General features: G+C 46.6%; 1 long non-coding RNA gene across 1 annotated transcript; it reads right to left on the bottom strand.

Annotated features, from left to right (window-relative positions):
* Positions 1-226: 226 nt before the first annotated feature.
* Positions 227-14,814, bottom strand: LOC134756729 (uncharacterized). Its single transcript, XR_010129832.1, has 3 exons — positions 14,259-14,814; positions 2,388-2,510; positions 227-1,125 (listed from the first exon to the last, which is right to left on the bottom strand). It is a non-coding gene; the product is annotated as an uncharacterized lncRNA (long non-coding RNA).
* Positions 14,815-16,702: the final 1,888 nt, after the last annotated feature.

Genomic DNA, 16,702 nt, shown 5'->3' with positions numbered 1-16,702 from the left:
ACTTTACCATTTTTTTTTGTATGTGGATAGTTGAATTGGGAGAATGCACAGCTGGTTATCTAAGTGACCACTGGGTGTCACTGTTTACCCACTGACCGACCATCAGTTTTGTTTTTGTTTTTTTTTTCCCCCCCTCTCACCTGGTCAGGACAGAAGCCTCTGGAAGCTGGTCCAGGTGCAGAAATTTCAAGCTTGTTTCTCAAAAGTAACCTGCTATCTCAGGGGGGAAGAAAGAGTGATCCCTATGTTATTCACTTCAGGATGTTTTCTGCTTTCTGTAATCTGGATGGAGAGCTGATGTGTTTTCTGTTTCTTCATCTCCCTTTTATCCTCCTAAAGTTTTCTTTTGCTAACAAAAACAAGAGTTTTTATTTTGCAATTTATCTTGAAAATAGGAACGCTGGTGTGAACATTAGTTGGTACAAGACGGCAGGGTTTCATATGTAACTTTAATAGGAAACTATTGCAGGTGCTGAAAGTAAATTCTCACCTTGTCAGGCTCAGTGCATCATGATTATTGCTGCAGTGAGCTTCCTGGAAATAGAGGCCATTCTCACTCTCTGGTGAAAGACAGGTTGGGCTTCAAAGGCCACCTCCGCTGTTCTGATCTTTGGCCTTTTAGGTGATGCTCAACATCTTTGATCCTCAGAGTTCTTTGCCCCCAGCAGGGCTTCTGACCCCACTCCCAGGGCTGCTGGGAAGTACCAAGTTCAAACCCAAAATTTCTTGTTTTCCTCCTTAGGGGTGTTCTGCTAACATCTGAGCTGATGGGTCTTGAAGGAATATTATGTTTCCTCTGCTCTTCCCTTGGTGATGTAATTTACCATGTCTTTATAACACAATCTAATATGGGTTGGGCCAAATAGCTGGAATTCCTAAGTCAGAAGTTTTCTCTGAAAGGCACGTAACTGACTGACTTGTCCGTGTTTGTGGATTTCACTGCTGCAGCAAGAGGACCTAGAAAATGGCCATCTTAAGACCTGAAGAGGCCTTAGAATTTATCCAGTTTAGTGTTTTTTTTTTGGATGCATTTTACTCTTTCTTCAATATTCCATAGAGGGCTATAAAACCTTACAAGCGGGAGGCCTTAAAATTTCCCCATAAGACCAATGATGTGAGTACAACCTGCAGAAAACAGAAAGAACCCGGTTAGACAGTCCCTGGCCACTCCTTTCTCAGCCCTCCTTTCCTGCCCACACCTCCCCTGCGGGAGCTGTGCTAATTCCTCACTGTACCTTGCTATCCTCTACTTTAAAGGGAGAAAAAAAGATGAGCACTTATGTTTCCTTAATCTAATGCATTCCAGGCTGATGAAGAGTGACGGCTACCATTAACTGAATCCTTTCTCTGCGCAGGACTTGTGTTCAGTCTTTTATTTTCACAATTTCATTTAATTCTCACTACAGTCCCAGGAGGTGCTCCAAGTTTTCCCTAATTTACAGATGAGAAAGCTGGAGCACCAATGGAGGTTAAATGGCCTACACAAAATCACCCAACTAACACCTGGTCATTTCTGAGTCCCTTGCTTTTTAAAAATTGATACACAATATTTTATGTATTTATGGGGTATATGTGATATTTTGCTACATGCATAGAATTCGCAATGATCAAGTCAAGGTATTTGGGGTGTCCATCACCTCAAGTACTGATCATTTCTTTTTTTTTTTAAATTTTTTATTTTTGAGACGGAGTCTCACTCTGTCGCCCAGGCTGGAGTGCAGTGGCGTGATCTCGGCTCACTGCAAGCTCCGCCTCCCTGGTTCACGCCATTCTCCTGCCTCAGTCTCCCGAGTAGCTGGGACTACAGGTGCCCGCCACCACGCCCGGCTAATTTTTTGTATTTCTAGTAGACATGGGGTTTCACTGTGTTAGCCAGGATGGTCTCGATCTCCTGACTTCCTCGTGACCCGCCCGCCTCGGCCTCCCAAAGTGCTGGGATTACAGGCGTGAGCCACGGCGCCCGGCCAAGTACTGATCATTTCTATGACTTGGGAACATTTCAAGTCCTTTCTTCCAGCTACTTTGAAATATACATTGTTATTAACTATAGTCAGCCACTCTGAATTGAACAATGGAACTCACACCTTTTGTCTAACTGTATGTTTATACCCATTGACTCGTCTCTGTTCAATCCCACCCACACACCCTTCCCACCCACACATCCTCCCACGCACACACCCTTCCCACCCACACATCCTCCCACCCACACACCCTTGCCAGCCTCTGGTATCCATCATTCTATTCTCGACCTCCATGAGATCAACATTTTTTTTTTTTTTTATAGTTCCCACATTTGAGTGAGAGCTCGGGATATTTGTCTTTCTGTGCCTGGCTTATTTCACTTAACACAAGGACCTCCAGGGACTCGTTTGCTTTTAACCACTCACCTACTTAGGGGGTTGTTGGGTTCAATGTTGTGGTCTGTAATAGAGAGGGTTTTTCAGTCAGTCACTGTCTTGAGCTCATGGTGGAGGCATTTGGAGCCACATAGAACTAGACTTGACTATCAGCTGCAAGAACAGGAGGATTTCACTCAATTTCTCTTCTGTTCCTGAAAGCATTTCTCTAGATGCCCCATTTATCCGGATGTGGCTATTGCACATTGTATGTGATATGGTTTGGCTGTGTCCCCACCCAAATCTCACCTTGAATTGTAATAATCCCCACGTGTCAAGGAGAGGGGGTGAGGTGGAGGTAACTGAATCATGGGGGTGGTTTCCTCCATACTGTTCTCGTGTTTGTGAATAAGTCTCATGAAATCTGATGGTTTTATAAATGAGAGTTTTCCTGCACACACTCTCTTGCCTGTTGCCATGTAAGACGTGACTTTGTTCCTCCTTTGCCTTCTGCCATGATTGTGAGGCTTCCCCAGCCCTGTGGAACTGTGAGTCTGTTAAACCTCCTTCCTTTATAAATTACCCAGTCTCAGGTATATCTTTATTAGTAGTGTGAGAATAGACTAATACAGTACTCCTGTGTCAAAATCTCTCGTATACCCCATAAATAAATGCACTTACTGTGTACCCACAAATACTAAAAATGAGATTTTTTTTTAAAAAAAGATTTCTTTAGCAGCTATGGGTGGCCAGGCATTGTGCTAGCTGAAGGCATCCTTATCTTCCTCCTTGCTTAGCTTCATGGAGACCATGAGTCCCTCAGTCCTTACCCCTCCCCTGCAAGTTGGAATTAGACTTATTAGAACTACCTGGTGGAGCTCAGTTAAACTTACAAAAAATCAAAGACAAAACAAAAATAGGCTGCTCAGTTTATAACCCTCAGCCGAAATCTCTGATGAGTGGTGGGCGAGGTACGTTTCTGTTAGGGAGGTTGAAGAGTTTTCTATGTGAATCAATGTGTATATGACAAGAGGGCAGCCCCAGGCATGCATTTTGAAGACTTAGTGTGCGTCAAGGAAGTGCGTTGACGCCTGGGTTTAGAGGGTGGGAGGGGCCTGCTGCCATTTGTAGCAGAAGCTACCCTGGGGAAGGCTTACCCTCTGCATATTGATTGCCTGAGGGTTTCCATGAATATTGATTTAGGAAAGGCCAATGGTGTTTACGCTGCTGAATATGCATCATCATGGCCATTAGAAACATGTCAGTCTATATTGAGGCAGGGCAGCTCTGGGATTTCATGGGCTTGGCGATAGCAGGGTTGAACTGGTTCAGTATCAACTTGAACTTTCTGCTTGAGTCTTAATTGCTTTTTGGAGGCAATCAGACATCCAGTTAACCTCCTCTTTCCCGGAATTTTGTTTTCTTGACTCTGCTGTCTTACAAAATGGTCAGGAGGAAGATATTTTCAGAAGGCTTAGGAGCTTGACACACAGGCCGGATGCATTGTAATTGCATCTGGGGGACAGAACACATTTCTCGATTTATCCCCAAAGCCTTACCCACATTTAAAAAATATTGTTGCTAAGTCTAGCGTGGAGGGAAGGGGCATAAAATCACATATGAACACTCTCGGTAGGATAACGTGCATGCAGGCACATTCGACTCTTCCCTCTCCTGGAATGAGCAGCTGGAAGGTGAGTCTTTAAGACTGAAGTCCTCGCTTTTCTACAGGATGGTGCAAAGGAAGCTGCGTGACAGTGTTCTAGCCCCGGGATAGAGAGAGCTGGAGCGTAGTTCTGCTGTGAAATATCAGAGCCTGGTTATGACCCAATCAGGCACATACGCCTCTTGGCTTCAGTTTCTTCACTCCCAAAATGGGCGGATTCCTAGTCTAACTTCTACCTACAGTTAGTAGGAGGATAAAATGTTATAATCAATGTGAAGCACACAGAACATTTGAAAGGATTTTGGAGTCACTAATGGTACAATGGCACCTTTTGGAGAGAAAACCTTAGGACTTAACCTTGGATGGATCATTTATGACTTCTTCTGATGCTAGGATATTGGCCGAGTTACTTATTTCTGTGCCTTGGTAAAATTGGTCTCACCTATAAAATAAGAATTATGACCCTATCCCATAGATACTGTATGCAGAACACTCTACAAAACATCACTTGAAACACAATTGCATTCAAATAACGAGAGTTTCCATCTCTGCTTCTTCCTCCCCCTTAAAACACCAATTTTTTCCCTCTTATTGACTAGTCTTTTGCAGAGGTGATTAGAATGCCTGGCAATGCATGGGAATGTGGTTCCTATTTATAGATTATTAATTCATGGGTCTTTTGGAAAATCACTAATGCTGTTTTCCAAATCATTTGTCTTTTTTCAATGCTAAAATTATAATCTTATTTTCCCAATATAATTTGTTACCTGTTTATGAATTTTGACATGACGGAAGGAAGTGTGTAGTTTATGGCAGCGTTTGGGCGGCTAGCACAGCTTTTCTTGCTCAGCAGTTCTAATATAGTTCGACATTTGTTCTATTTTGGTTTATGTATTATTTATTGCCTTTATACTTTCAAAAGGAAATAGAGACTATTTTCAATAAATACCAGTAGAGAATATAGTAAAACAACAACAACAGAAAAGAAATAAGAGTCTGGGTGTGGTGGCTCATGCCTGTAATCCAGCACTTTGGGAGGCTAAGGCGGGTGGATCACTTGAGGTCAAGAGTTCAAGACCAGCCTGGCCAACGTGGTGAAACCCCATCTCTACTAAAAATACAAAAATTAGCCAGGTGTGGTGGCGGCGCCTGTAATCCCAGCTACCCGGGCTACTCAGGAGGCTGAGGTATAAGAATTGCTTGAACTCAGGAGGTGGAGGTTGCAGTGAGCCCAGATAGTGCCACTGCACTCCAGCCTGGGTGACAGAACAAGACTCTGTCTCAAAAAGAAAGAAGAAAGAAGAAACCAGGTAGAAGAGAGATGGCAATACCCAACCAAGAACTGGAGATCAAGGGGTGCTGACCACTCTTGTACATTGTTTTGCTCTAAGCTTTCTAGCACGTTAGGCAAAATTGGGTAAAAATAGAAGATTTTTGTGTTTTTCATTGTCAGGTAAAAAACAGCTAAGTATACTTTTCTTGAAAGCCACCTTTTCCTCAACATAAATTATGATATAATTATTTGCAGAGACTGATGAAAATTACAGGTCACAGCAACTGTTTTGAAGATTCTGAATCCTGTGTTGTTCGGCCTCACATTAGCAGAGATCCTTCACATTGAGGGGTTTTGGGAGGGCTAACCAGAGGGGCTGTGCCAGCTGGTCCAGGAGTACCTTTTCTCCATTGAGAGTGGGGTTCCAACACCTTCCTGGGTGGGAAGGTGGTTAGTGCACCTGTGGACAGGCAGCCTGGTTCAGTTTGTGGATTGTTCCGTCCTGAGCATCTCCTGATCCCAGGCTTGCTTGCATGTTGGCCTGAGGCATTTCATCTGGTAGAAGAGGAGGGAATTTGGACTTCATTGCATAGCTTCTAAAATGGAAACCTACAGACATCACATGCCATTTAATTTCATTAAATTTGATCCAATTCAGTTCAACTCCATATTGTTCAATTTCAACCAGTTCAGCGGAGGGCTGCAAGCACCTCCTGTGCTCTGGGCAATACGGGGAGTACGGATGAGCCAGGCTTGGTGCTGCCCTTGAGGGCATGGCTTGCTGGCTTTGGAGGCAGATGCGTACTCCACTGCCTACCATGGAGGAGGGTATAAACAGTGGCTCCACGGAGAGCCAGGGAAAGTGCTGTGGGAGCAGCTAAGAGGAAGCAACAACTCTGTGGAAATGTTCTTTTATTTATAGCGATAAAGGTACCCGTCTGTGTAATGATCTCTTTTCTGTTATATATGATTCTGGAGTTTCCAATTATGCTGTAGTTTAGAAAATATTTTTCCTGAGGGTTAATGTTTACATTTACAAATGTGTATAGCTTAACTAACAGTTTAAATGGAAATTTTAATATAGTCTATGAATTGTTGCTTCATTTGCATATTTTATCAATTTGCCATCATTCCGGGTTGTATATAGTGCACTAATTAGAAATTGAATTAAAAAGGACTGTGCATTTTTAATTTTCACTTCAGAATGCAAAATGCTAGTTGTTTAACGACTGCCTTATCAATGGCATGTTGTATAGATATGTGAGTAGAGGCTGGGACATTTCTGGAGACCTGAACCCCAGAGAGATGATAAGGATGGATGGGACGGCAAGTCAACTTACACTTAAGGGAATGTGGCAGGTATGAAGGTGATAGGCAGCTGTGGCTCGCCGCTTACTGCTGTGTTTCTTTGGTGTTCTCATTAGCATCACTGTTCCCCATGTCTTGGCCCAGACCCAGAATTGCAGGCTTAACAAGCCAAATAGCTATGCAGTGAGAAAACTTTGCTAAAAGGATGAATGCTGCATACAGGTAGTCAGTTCCATTTGCCCTGAATGTGCACTAAGGACCCAATCTGTTCTGTCTACAGCAGATGATCCACTCAGACAAATGCCTAAGGGACTGCGTGTAAGAGCTAATCACACAGTGGCCCTCCCTTCCTGCCTCCTTTGTGTCACTATAGTCCTTATGGCAGACAGGACTGGCTGGTGTAGGAGGCATTCACACACACTGATAGTCCCTTATGATGGAGTCAGTTGGCTTTGCACTGTGACATTGAGAGGGTGCTGGCATGTCCTGACCACAGAGCTCCACTGTGGACTATCTCAGGATGTCTCTTCCAATCTCCTGTAGCTTTTCAACTGTCTTCCTGAAAGAACTCAGGTGTTGCCTGACAAGGGGGTGCTCATCAACAGCAGCTGCCCTCACCAGCGGCATCTCCTGAGCCTGGAAATGTGCCTGGCACTTGCAAGGTGCTCAGTGTATCAGTCAGGACAGCCTGCGTACACTGCAGTAACAAGCAAGCCCCAGCTCTCAGGGGTGTATCTCTTGTTCATTTGTGTGTTGCTTTATGGTGGGCAGGAGCTCTGGGACATCCCCTGTCACCAGGCAAGAGGAAGAGGAAATTGTGCATCGTGCATTCATTCTGAAAGGCATCTGTCTAGAAGAAACACAAGCTACTTCTGCTCATATTTCATTGGTGAAAGCAAGTCAGGTGGCTACGTCTGACTTCAGAGAGGCAGGAAATACAAGTCTACATTTCCCGAGGGGGAGAACTGGATGCATTAGTGAGCAGCATTTATCTCTCACACACTCCGTGTGTTTATCAAGCTGCACTAGAGGTGTGAAATAATGTTTGCCGATAATGATGCTGGTACCTCACTTGTTCCTCCTCTAAGGGAGGATATTGATATTTAATTATGTGAAGGTCTCTGGATGTAAAAGTAGAAGTTTCTAAAAATCTAGAAGCCTTAAAAAACCTCAGAGATTGTCCAGCCCCATTTAATATTAGCAATGAGACCAAGTGGTTTGCCAAGCACCTTTCAGTCTGTTGATGTTAAACCTGGGGCTTGTGTCTTGGCCTGCCAACTCGCCCACTCGAGTTCTTGCCACTTTCGTCTGGTGCCTGTAAGAAGATGATCTAGGTCTCACTTGCAAAGACCATTTCCAAAGACTGTCTGGTTCCTTGGGAGGCCGAGGCGGGTGGATCATGAGGTCAAGAGATGGAGACCATCCTGGCTAACACGGTGAAACCCCGTCTCTACTAAAAATACAAAAAATTATCCAGGTGTGGTGGTGGGTGCCTGTAGTCCCAGCTACTTGGGAGGCTGAGGCAGGAGGGTGGCGTGAACCTGGGAGGCGGAGCTTGCAGTGAGCGGAGATTGCACCACTGCACTCCAGCCTGGGCGAAAGAGCGAGACTCCATCTCAAAAAAAAAAAAAAAAAAAGACTGTCTGGCTCCTGAGGCTCCCTGGAGTAGCCAAGCACTCATTTACCATCCACTGCAGCATGACAGTGCTTGGGGTCTGCCTATTCAGCCTCTAGATGATAAAGATTACAGAAAATAATTTACCCACAGTGCTTTGGATAGTGCCTGGAACAGTCAATGTGTAATAACGGTTTTTTTTTTTTTTTTTTTTGAGTTGCGGGCAGGGTCTCACTCTGTCACCCAGGCTGGAGTGCAGTGGTGTGATCACGGCTCACTGTAGCATCAAACTCCCCAGCTCAAGTGATCTTCCTGCCTCAGCCTCCTAAGTAGCTGGGACTGCAGGCATGCGCCACCATGCCTAGCTAATTTTTGTATTTTTTGTAGAGATGTTGTCTCATTATGTTGCTCAGGCTGGTCTCAAACTCCTGGCCTCAAGCAGTCCTCCTGACTCAGCCCCCCAGAGTGCTGGGATTACAAGTGTGCCTGGCCTATAACTACTGATTTATTATTATTCCATGTGATTGTTGTTGCTATAATTGAATTCTGTAGTGAGGTGCCTTCTGGCCTGGCACAGGATGGCAGAGGGCTTACAGTTTTCTCCAGGCAGTGCTCCCAGCTCAGGGTTCAGCCACCAGACAAGTCATTTGTTATCTCTTGCCACGTTTGGAGTTTGGCCCCCATGTTCTCCAACAAGGGCACCCTTGAGAAGAGGGGAGAGGAGAGGAGGGAAGGGCAGGGGAGGGGAGAAGAAAAGGTGCAGTGAGCATGAGGATCAAGCACCGACAGGCAGGATGGGTGATACGGTTTGGCTCTGTCTCCACCCAAATCTCACTTAGAATTGTAATCCCCACCTGTCAAGGGCGGGACCAGGTGGAGGTGATTGGATCATGGGGGCGGTTTCTCCCATGCTGTTCTCATGATAGTGAGTGAGTCTTAGGAGATCTGATGGTTTTATAAGCGTCTGGCATTTCCCCACTTGCACTTCTCCTTCCTGCCCCCCTGGGAAGAAGATACTTTTCTTCCCCTTCACCTTCTGCCATGATTGTAAGTTTCCTGAGGCCTCCCCAGCCATGCGGAACTGTGAGTCAATTAAACCTCTTTCCTTTATGAATTACCCAGTCTCGGGTATGTCTTTACAGCAGCGTGAAAATAGACTAATACAATAGGCACCTGGAGGGGGCATCAGAGGGTGGAGGAGACAGAGGAGCTGAAGGGAAGATACCACAGGTCTTGGGGCCAAAGACAAGGAGTGGCTCAGGAGCTCCAGGTCTGAGGGCAAGGCAGGGAGCAAGAAGGAGGTAATGCAGAGGTGCTGAGGCATCACGGGTGTTGATTGAGGAATGGCAGGCGTCTCCTCTCAGAACGTGCTCAGGCTGGGGGGTTTCAGCAAGTGTCCAAGCCCCGCCATCCCCGTCTTTCCCTCCCAGGCACGTGCTGTCCTGCCTCCTGCCATCTGGGACTGGCCTTGTCCAGAGCGTTACCTCTCCCTCTGGCTGTGATCTCCCTGCAAGGGGGCTCCCACTAAAGAGAAATGATAACAATTTACAGAGGGAACACTGGCCTCTAGACAGCCATGGAGGGCTATGCAGGGAGTAACGAGAGCTCTGATAATAAGAACAGCCAAGGTTTATGGAGCCCCAGGTCCAGGAGTCAGCTCAGCATGTTTTTTCATCTTTACTTTATGTCTTAATTATTTGGGTTTGTAATCATCATCATCATGATAATGGAGATGCCAATAACAGCGATAACAGCTATCATCGAGTGAGCTCTTATTCCTGTGTATTTTATGTCTATTATTTGTTTCCATAGCAATGGTTTCGGGTAAGGGGATTTTCAAAAGGGGACAGTGAGGCTCAGGAATGTAAACCAGTTGCCCGAGCTTGCTGTCTGGTAAATAGCAACACAGATCATGCTCAAAATACATCTGTCTGACTTCAAAGCCCATGGCAGGGCTTTAAAGATAACTCAGGATTATGCTCTTTGCAAACAAAGGAAATTGGAACTCAGGGAGGTCCAATTTCAGTTTCTAGAACATCTACACCTCTTTGGAATGGAGGTGCACTTGGATTAGGGTCCTCCGAACCCTGGCTAACACTTTTCCTCCCTCTCTGCCCTGCTGCCCCCCACAGATGCAGGACAGTCCCTTCTGTGGGGTAGGGACCCAGGTGGGAACACTGTTGCTTCCTGGTCCTTCCTGTCTGTGGCCAAGCTAAGTCTCATTAATGCAAGGGCACCCAGACAGTGGGAAGTTCTCAAAAGAGCAGTTTTGGAGTCCATGTGGAAGGGGAGGGAAGACACACACCTTCTTCTCTATGGCCGTGCAACGGGTTTGGCTTTGGTGATAGAAACCGTGGGTCTGGCGTATTTCTGCGCTGCCTTTGCTTGTTTAGAAACTGCCGCTTGCAGGCACTGCCCACCCTCACAGGGTATGGGTCAGTAGTCAGCCCTGTGATTGGCAAGTGTCTATCTTGTGCCTGGCTGATGCCCACACCCTGAGAGATAGGACTATTATTCTCTCTTCTAGAAAAAGAAGATGAATTTAGGACATTTAAGAAACTTCTCCAAGGCTTCACTGCTAATTCAGTTGCTCAGTCAAGATTTGAATCAGGTGTGTGTGACTCATGTGTTACTCCAAAATGGAAATGTTTGGTTCACGAGGACTCTACTACGCATGTGTACTTCCAGAAGAAAGGGAAAAACAAAGGTATTTAGGCATTGTTTTTTAAAAGGTAGTATTTCTATTTTCCTTATCCTCCCCCCTTCAATATATTCCTACAGAAGGTTGATGGAAGGAAAGTTGACATAAATTGTAAAATCTCAAATGAGATTTGGGTACTTTGTGGTTTTGACTTACCTGTACTGATCTTTCCATAAATGCATATAATCAAAGTTTGGCTTTGTCTTTCTATTTATTGACTTGGCTATCCAAGTGCTTATCTATCTGTTTTCTCTAATGTGGAAAGGGGTCACAGTTCATAAAATTGGGCTTGAAACTTCTGGCAATGTAATACACGTATTGGTTTTGTATTGTTCTTAAATGGATCATCTGGTGTCATTGAGGAATTTACCTTTCTCTGATATTCTCAATTGCTCCAAGTTAAAAAATAAAAAGTTGTGCGAAGTAATGTTCAGTGTCCAAGAAAGACATTGGACGAAGTGGGAGTGAAGGGTGAAGACCAGGGTTTTAAAGAGAAAAACTCACACAACTTAGGACAGGCGAAAATGGTGAAAGAAGCTGGTATTCCCGCGTCCACCCCGCTCCCTATTACAGAACACCAGGCTAGAGTCACATCTTGTAGCGTCAGCTTCAGACTTTTATCATGTTTTCAACTGGGGCCAACTTATTGACATTTTGTCCGCACAGCTCTGGCCAAAGCACTCCTGAGCCGAGGCTCCGCACTGCCGGGCAGCCCTTACTGTCAGACCAGCGGGGGCCACGCGGGCTGTGGACGCAGCCTCAGGATAGATGCAGCGGGGCTACACGCCTCTTCCTCTGGTTTAAATGTTTATCCAGAAAAGAAAAACGTAGCCTGAGATTTCACTCTGTGTGGCTGCCAGGCACTTGTTTCTTTTCCAACTGGCTTCCCCATTGAGGGATTTTTCCCTGAAGGTCCTGGCGGTTTGGGCTTAGATTACAGGGAGCAAGGCTGTATTTTTAAGCAGGCTGTGAGGGGAAAGGGGAGGACAGGGGAGGACACTGGGATGGTGTGCGTGTGAACGCGTGTGCTGTGTGAATGTGTGTTGTGTGTGTGTATGTGTGTGTTATGTTTTTATGTGGTGTGTGAATGCGTGTGTGTTGTGTGTGAATGTGTGGTGTGTGTGGTGAGTGAATGTGTGTGTTGTGTGTGGTATATGTGTGTGCATGTGTGTGAATGTGTGTGGTATGTGTATGTGTGTGGAAATGTGCATGTGTGTGAATACTGTGTGTGGTGCGTGTGCATGTGTGTGTGAATGTGTGTGGTATGTGCATGTGTGTGTTGTGTGTGGTGCGTATATGTGGTATGTGAATGTGTGTGTTGTGTATGTGTGTGGTGTATGTGTGTTGTATGTGCATGTGTGAGAGTGTGTTGTATGTGTGTGAATGTGTGGGTTGTGTATGTGGTGTGCAAATGTGTATGTGTGTGAATGAGTTCGTGTGTGCATGTGTGTATTGTGTGGTGTGCAAATGTGTCATGTGTATGTGTGTACATGTGCATGTGTGTTGTGTGTGCATGTGTGAATGTGTGTGATGTGTGTGATGTGTGTGTGTATGTGCGTGTTGTGTGTGCATATGTGTATGACTTTTTGCATGGTGTGTCTGGTGTGTGCATGTGTGTGTGCATGTGTGTGTATGACTGTGTTGTGTGTGGTGTATGTGTGTGTTGTGTGTACATGTGTGACTGTAAGTGTGCATGTTGTGTGTGGTGTGTGCATGTGTGTGTGTGGTGCATGTGAGTGTGTGTTGTGTGTGTGTGTGACTGTTGTGTGTGGTGTATGTGTGTGTTGTGTGTGCATGTGTGACTGTGAGTGCATGTTGTGTGGTGTGTGCATGTGTGTGGTGCATGTGAGTGTGTGTTTGTGTGTGTGACTGTTGTGTGTGGTGTATGTGTGTGTTGTGTGTGCGTGTGTGACTGTGAGTGTGCGTGTTGTGTGTGGTGCGTGTGTGTGTGTGATTCATGTGAGTGTGTGTTGTGTATGTGTGTTGTGTGTGACTGTCCGTGCCACACAGAGTGAAATCTCAGGCTATGTTTTTCTTTTTTGGATAAACATTTAAACCAGGGGAAGAGGCGTGTGGCCCCGCTGCATCTATCCCGAGGCTGCGTCCACAGCTCCTGTGGACCCCGCTGGTCTGACTGTGACGGCTGCCCGGCAGTGCCGAGCCTCGGCCCAGGAGTGCTTTGGCCAGAGCTGTGTAGACAAAATGTCAATAAGTTGGCCCCACTTCTGTACGTGTGTGTTGTGTGCGTGTTGTGTGTGGTGTGTGCATGTGTGTTTGTGTGGTGTGTGTGTGGTGTATGTGTGTGTTGTGTGTATGACTGTGTGAGTGTGCGTGTTGTGTGTGTGGTGTGTGCATGTGTATGCCTATGTGCTTGGAACCTTAATCCTCAAGTCCAAATGCTGATGGCATTTGGAGGTGGGGCCTCTGGGAGGTGATTAGGGTTAGATGAGGTCATCAGAGCGGGCCCCGACGGGGCTGGCAGCTTTGTAGGAAGAGGAAGAGAGACCGCAGGGCAACACCCCTACCCTTTGCCATGTGATGCCCTCGGCTAAGTCATGGTGCAGAGGGGAGGCCCTCATCTGATGCACCCCCAACCATGGAATTCCAGCCTCCAGAATTGTCAGATATAATTTTTTTCTTTATAAATTGTCCAATCTCAGGTATTCAGTTATTGCAACAGAAAGCAGACACTGATGAGGGCTTTGGAGCAATGCAGAGCTGGGCCCAGAGGCAAGATGGAGGGAGCTTGTGCAGCTCTGGGCGTCCCTGTGGGCACCTCTGGGCCAAGTCCAGCTTCATCTTCACCCTCCTGATTTCCCACAGCAGGCAGGAGGGTGGTGGAGCCCACACTGTGGGGCAGGAGAGTCTCTCAGACTCCTGGGAAGGAGCAAGGTGCCCAAACGAGGACAGACAGAGGCTGCTTATCTCCAGCTGGAGTAAGAGCGAAAGAGCTGGCCACTGTCACTTACATTTTTGCAGCAACTCAGCAGGCCGGGTGTGGGAGCTTCCCAGGGGAAGAGAAGGCACCCGGTGTGGGCGTGGGAGCTTCCCAGGGGAAGAGAAGGCACCCGGTGTGGGCGTGGGAGCTTTCCAGGGCAAGGGAAGGTACCTGGTGAGCCCCAATGGAGGCTGCTGGCCTGGAAGCTGGGGCGGCAACTAGAATCGGGGCATCCCGTGTGCGTTTAAGGGGAGCACATTTGTCTTTCTTGGTTTGTCCTCAGTGGGATGTCAGGGCAGGAGTTGGGGCAGCTGTGAGTTATTAACCAGGTCTTGGGCATCTGGGACTGACTCTTATGGGTTGCTTGATTCCTAGACTGGGGCTAGAGATAGGGGCCTGACTTCCCACAGGCGTAACTTACTGAGGGCAGGCCAGCATCCATCCTGGCTGCTGCAGGTGACGGGTTGGCTTCCTGGGCTGGCTGCTGCAGGTTGTGGGCCATAGTTCCATTTGTACAGATGGTCACGCCATTGTCTCTTTGTATATCCAGCCTCTCAGACCACATTCTGACTCCAGCCCTTCCTGCTGTGGGACCTTGGACACGTCCCCTGACTGTCCTGTGCCCGTCTTCTCAGTGGTGAAGGGAGCAGTGACCATGCACATCACTGAGGACAGCCATGGGGATGAAACACGGCAGGCCGAGGCACAGCAAGGTGTACTGAAGTAGTTCAGAAAAGCCCAGCTCTCCCTCCACGGGCCTTCACTCCGTGCTACCCTGGCTGGAATGTGGCCAACCTTTGTGTTGAGGCTGGGGCTTCTTCTCCAAACACATGGAATTCATCTTTGAATCACACGTTAGGCAGCTCCAAGCATCCCCTCCAAGGTGGTCTGCTGACAGTCTCCTCTGCTGTCTGCTGACTGGACTCTGGGATGCTTGTGAGGCAGTTGTGGGGTGGAGCAAATAACAAAGGCTTTGGAATCAGAAGATTGGAGTTAGAATCTTAGGTCAGTAATTTGCTGCCTCGGTAACCTCCATCAGATTCCGCCCCCCTGAGGACGAGTCTCTTCATCTTTATGAAGGCGATGTGGTATTGGCACCCCTGGCTTGGATGGAGCATGAGGCAGCTACACGGTGCTGGGTGTGGTGTCCATCTCTCTCTCTATCATGATCTGCTCTCTGTCTCTCTCTCTTTTTTTCTTATTTTCTTTCCCTTTTTTGTGAAAGTTACTGCATCCCAGATAGCTTTGCGAATGACCTGTGTTTCCCAGCATTCTGCACTTGATAAAACTAGTTCGGATTGCTTTTCTTTAGAAGCTATTTTATAAAGAAGTTTGCTAGATATCTATCTAGATGGACACAGATGTATTGATATCATATATTATTTCTTCTTTTGGAAAGGAGTCAAAGAGCCTCCTGTCATCTTGCAGGTAGGTGGGCAGCCCGAGATCTAAACTTCCCATGGGAAATCTCCACATGTAAGCCCCACTCAGAATCCCAGGGCGGCAAGGGCAGGTTAGGACTTACCACGGCGTTCCAAGCTTCATGGCCGTAGGTGGGTTGCTCTTAGTCACCGGGGGACAGAAGCATGGATGGTAAGAGCTGCTTGTCTTAAATCTATCGACTGAAGTTATAATCAAGGATGGGTTGATGGGTTGATCACTACTGGGTGTTTTGGATCTACTTTTGCAAAGTTGGAGTCTAAGAGAGTCCCCAGAAGCCACCAGGATGACATATGGTCTCTGCAAACGATGAAGCATTTCATGAACCATCACAATGAAGAAGACCCAAGTCACAGCATGCCAGGATGAACCCAGCAAACACCACACAGTTTCACTCACCACACAGAACCAGAAGTTGACTGCTGACGGCCCTCTGAGAGGCTGCCATAGTTTGTTCAATATTTTTCAATCAGGAAACACACTCTGAGCTCCCTTCTGCAGCTGGGTAGGTGCTGAGCTCCAGAGGTTAAAAGACAAATATGTGTTCACATTCTGGAGGTTATAGCATGCTCACAATTAAATGGATTTCATTTCAGAATATTACTTGTCCCGGATTGCACACGGCATGTGTGTATTACATAGACGGATAGACAGATTAACATTTATGGAAACAAATCATTGTCTGCATTATCAGGTTGTAGTAAATTCTTGTAATTTTGTGTGGCCTCAGCATCTATTTTGAATACCAGTTTAACTTTCGCAGACCAGAAGTAAGTCTCGGTCGTTCTTGACACAGTTTCTAGTTGTACACCACACCAAAGTGGCTCAAGCTGGTGGCTCAAGATTCAGAATTTAGAGGCATTTCTCACCCAGCAAGTAGAGCTTCTGCTTTCCTGCCCAGGCTTCCTTTTTAGACACAGTCTCACCCTGTCACCCAGGCTGGAGTGCAGGGATGAGATCTTGGCTCACTGTAACCTCCGTTTCCCAGGCTCAAGTGATTCTTCCACCTCAGACTACCCAGTAGCTGGGACTACAGGTACGCACCACCACACCCAGCTTTTTTTAAAAATTGTATTTCTTTTGTAGAGATGGGGTTTTGCCATGTTGCCTAGGCTGGTCTCAATCTTCTGGACTCAAGTGATCTGACCTCCTCAGGCTCCCAAAGTGCTGGGACTACAGGTGTGAGCCACTGCGCCCAACCCAGTCTTCCTTTAAATGGACCATTCAGGCCTTTGCCCAAGAACTTAAAAGTATGTAAATCATTCCCACACGCTATTCCCTTACACACACCCACACCCACACCCACCCACATATATATGTAAACATACTGCTAGTTCCCACTCACTCTCTCTGCCTGACTCTCATCCCATTGCACGTGACCGGGGGACGGAGGACTGCCCTGCAATTTCTTACACCTTCCCGCCT

Source organism: Gorilla gorilla, chromosome 12, assembly GCF_029281585.2.
Source record: "Gorilla gorilla gorilla isolate KB3781 chromosome 12, NHGRI_mGorGor1-v2.1_pri, whole genome shotgun sequence".
Taxonomy (NCBI): Eukaryota; Metazoa; Chordata; class Mammalia; order Primates; family Hominidae; genus Gorilla; species Gorilla gorilla.
The sequence above is the reverse complement of the archived record's forward strand: the minus strand, read 5'-3'. Positions and strand labels throughout refer to the sequence as shown.